This window comes from Meleagris gallopavo, chromosome 2 (assembly GCF_000146605.3).
Source record: "Meleagris gallopavo isolate NT-WF06-2002-E0010 breed Aviagen turkey brand Nicholas breeding stock chromosome 2, Turkey_5.1, whole genome shotgun sequence".
In the NCBI taxonomy this organism is placed as follows: Eukaryota; Metazoa; Chordata; class Aves; order Galliformes; family Phasianidae; genus Meleagris; species Meleagris gallopavo.
In genome coordinates, this window is record NC_015012.2 from 99,882,374 (window position 1) to 99,885,933 (window position 3,560).

The 3,560-nt window shown below is 41.6% G+C and overlaps 1 long non-coding RNA gene across 1 annotated transcript in view; it reads right to left on the reverse strand.

Moving 5' to 3' along the window:
• The window catches only part of LOC109366504, a 12,441-nt gene extending 9,354 nt beyond the window's left edge, over positions 1-3,087 (reverse strand). Inside the window, exon 1 of the long non-coding RNA XR_002112833.1 lies at positions 2,912-3,087. This is a non-coding gene — a long non-coding RNA (uncharacterized LOC109366504). The remainder of the gene's footprint in view (positions 1-2,911) is intronic.
• Between the last annotated feature and the right edge of the window lie 473 nt (positions 3,088-3,560).

The following is a 3,560-nucleotide window of genomic DNA, read 5'->3' on the forward strand; positions in this document are numbered from 1 at the left end:
GGGGGAATAATACCAAATACTATCAAAGAGTAAAACAAAATAAAACTGAGGCATATCCTAAAGTCCCTGGTTCAATAAATTCAAAGATATCCTTAATGAGAATATGAAACATACGACAACCACAAAGAAGTCTTAGAAGAGCAAAGAATTCCACTGTTTTTCATGCTTCATAAACATTACATAATATTCCTATCCTATTTTGAACAGTTTGCTAATTTCAGTTTGAAAGTACTTTCAGTACTGATTTAAAAAATAGCTAGTTTATAAAAGAGATACAATGGCTAACGTAGGTGCAGAATAATATTCCTATTGTTGCAGAAGATAAATGAATCAGAAGCTTCCAATAGATAGGAAGGGAAAACATTCTCTTTCTATATATTTAGCTGGGATTTACAGCATTATTCTACCTAGCTACATAATTCTACTATCATATTCATTGTCCTGACTCTCCAAAGCCTATCTCTTGCCAATCTATTCACTGGGAAGATAAGAGCGAAGAGGTAAGGCTGTCAACATAGCGTCTGCCTCAAGCTGAAACAATTCCCAGTGATCCTGGTACTCTCCCAGGGCCTTCAGGTCATCACTGTGGCACAATCCTAATCTTCCTCAAAAAGGTGAGACAAGGGTTTGGAGGAGATGGACACATCTTGTCCTACAGCAAGGAGTGGTGGTGCCCACAGAAGCATCTGCCTGCTATTACCAAGGTCACTATCCATCCTATTGCAGACAAAAGAATGGGCAGAGCTGCCTCCATCTTCTCTGTCCCATGGCTGACTCCCAACCTCATTTCTCTCTGACAGATGTTGTCCTGAAAGACTTACTCTGCTCCCACACCCAAAACCTAGCTGTATTGTGCAAAGACCTCCAACTAGCTGGACAGTCTGTGCAATCTCTAAAAGCCTCATGTGGAAGGCAGACCCCACATTCCTGCTCTCAGGCACCTGGAGGGCCATCTTAGTCCTCTCCTCTCCTCCTAAAGGCACCAGCAGAGCTGCCCACTTTGCTCGTGCAAGGAGGTATGAGCAGTGAGAAGGCAATTGTGGTCTTCCACAGGAAAGAAGGGATGTACATGAGCTTATTTTGAGGGACATGTTCATTGAGAGAGCTCTTGTTCATTCATGGATCCATGTCCCCCATTGAGTGTTTCTTCCCCTGGAAAGCAGCAATGGGAAGAGCAAAGTCACACTGGGCTGGGCTTGGCACAAAGAGGATCCAGCTGCTCTTTGAACTTCCAAGTAGCAGCACATGTCTGACTCACCATGGTCAGCAGAAGCCGGCGTCCCCAAGTGCCCAGGGCTCCTCCCATCCTGATTCAGTCCCTTGCTGTCCCCTTGCTTGCCTGGCACCAAATCTTGATGGTGCTTGTTGTTTTCACTGAGAAATCTTAGCCCCCAAATGCCACTGAGTTCTTCACCATTGCCACCTGAGATGGTTGCAGACTTTACCTAGGAGCTGTGAGCAATCCCCTTATCCCAAAGTAAGACTCCGCTGTCCAAGGTTGGTCCTCTCTTTCTTGGGCTCCTCACCTCACTTCTTCCTGATTTTGGAATATGGGGCTTTGCCTGTACTTAGGAGCTTGGCCCATGCCCTCTGTAGGCAAAGAAGGATGGGGATGAGACAATCACAGCAGCAACTTAACAGAGATGGTGTCTCTGGCACTGGGCTCCTGAGCGTGACTGATGCACATTTGGGCAGTGACTGTGTTCACCATGGTGGGATCCTGTTAGGAGTCTGCTGGGACAGAAGCCTCCTCTGCTTGTCTGGAGGGATCAGCACCACAAATTGGTACACATGGACTTCCTCTTCCCCAGATTTCTGTATTATGTGTTCCAATTCACATAATTCATGCAACCTTCCCTTTTTCCTTTTGTTTCATATTTTAAAAGATAAAATGCCTGGTACAAGAAAGGAATGGCTCACTGTTCTATATAATCAAGAACAAAACCTCTTCTGCAGAATAAAATGCTTGTCTCTTTTCTACTGTCTGAATCTGTGAACTTGATATTATTTATGACAACAAGCAGCAGAGACTCTTGCTAGGTATAAGGTTCATTCTCCTCATTTGCAGTTACTTGTAGTGTAAACAGCAAAGTCATAAAATTGTGAGAGGAAAAAAAAACACATTTGTTTAGGACTTTGTATAAACCAAAACCTCAAAGAAAACCTGTTAACAGGAGCTAAAATTGAACTTGTCATACAGGAGTCCAACCAGAATTACATGTCTTGTCTCATAATTGGCTCATAATTGGCTCATCATCACATTGTAGTTTTCCTTTTAAATCTTAGCCAATAACTTACCAATTGCTAGACAGAGGCTTGAGAGATTTTCATGGTAAACACGTTTGTTTCTTTGTTCTCTTTTTTATTTTTTAATAAAAATCCAAGAGAAAATAAAGGCATAGGCTGACAATGAAAGAAGCAGTTTTCAACAACAACTCCAATTATGTATAACCCCTTCTGTATGTCACGTTTTTTCCGTATGCTGATAGCAGGAACTTGTCTCAGTGATAGCATGCCTACATACAGAAAGCTTCAAAGTGCTTGAAGCATGTAACCTGTATTTTTGTAGTCTTAAAAATGACAGAAGTTTGATACAACCGGAAGAATCTTCAAATGCTTCAGTGGTAAACAAAAATGGTTATGTATGCCTGCACATATACTATAGAAAAGATCTAATGTTTGGTATCATCTTATAAACTTTTCATCTGGAAATCTTCTTGCCCCAAAGACTGATGCCAGGTACAGCTGACTTTATGTGGTGGGTATGAAGCTGGAAGAAGACCAAAAAGCACTGTTTTCACATTAGACTCACTATCGAATACCAAGTTCAGAAGTTGCCAAAATCTGCAGCATAAACTACCACCAAAAGAAAGAGGACAGCTTTTCCATGGATCTAGCTGTTTCTTATTACCTGTTATTCAATGAATTAGATGGGGATGATTTCCAGCCTTCCTTCATAGGCTACTAATCCTTGCCCAGGACACGTCCTCCTCGGACTTAAAGATCTCTGGATCCATGAAAAGAAAATTCAGTGCATCTTGAAATTTCTAGTAGGCAGCAAAGGCAGCACCAAAAGAAAAGAGTATGATTGAAAGAGCATGACTGAAAGAGGGAAAAGGATGAAGGAGACTTCTGGAGTGAGGGGGGAAAAAGATACTGAATAGAGACTAGTAAGAAAAGGAAAGGGGAAACACTTCCTTATATTAGTTTTGATCTCAACAAAAAAAAAAGAGGATTCATTGATCATGTTTTAGTACACTGGGTATGAATCTATGTGAGGCAAAAGGACTGAAATCAGCTGAATAAAAATGCTACTCAAAAAACATGCTACTGGCTTTATGGTTGCCAAAAAAGCTATCTTTCCCCACCGTTTCTGGTTTGTCAGGTTGTCTTGGCCTACCTGAGGCAGACCAATGTCACTCCCACTTTTGGATCTTGCCCTACATGTGAACCTTTTCACAAGACTCTGAAATGCAAACTTCCTTGCATGAAACACAGGTATTGTTTAAGATTTCACAGCAACAATTAGAGGGCAGGAAATGAAGAATCATGTCTCCACT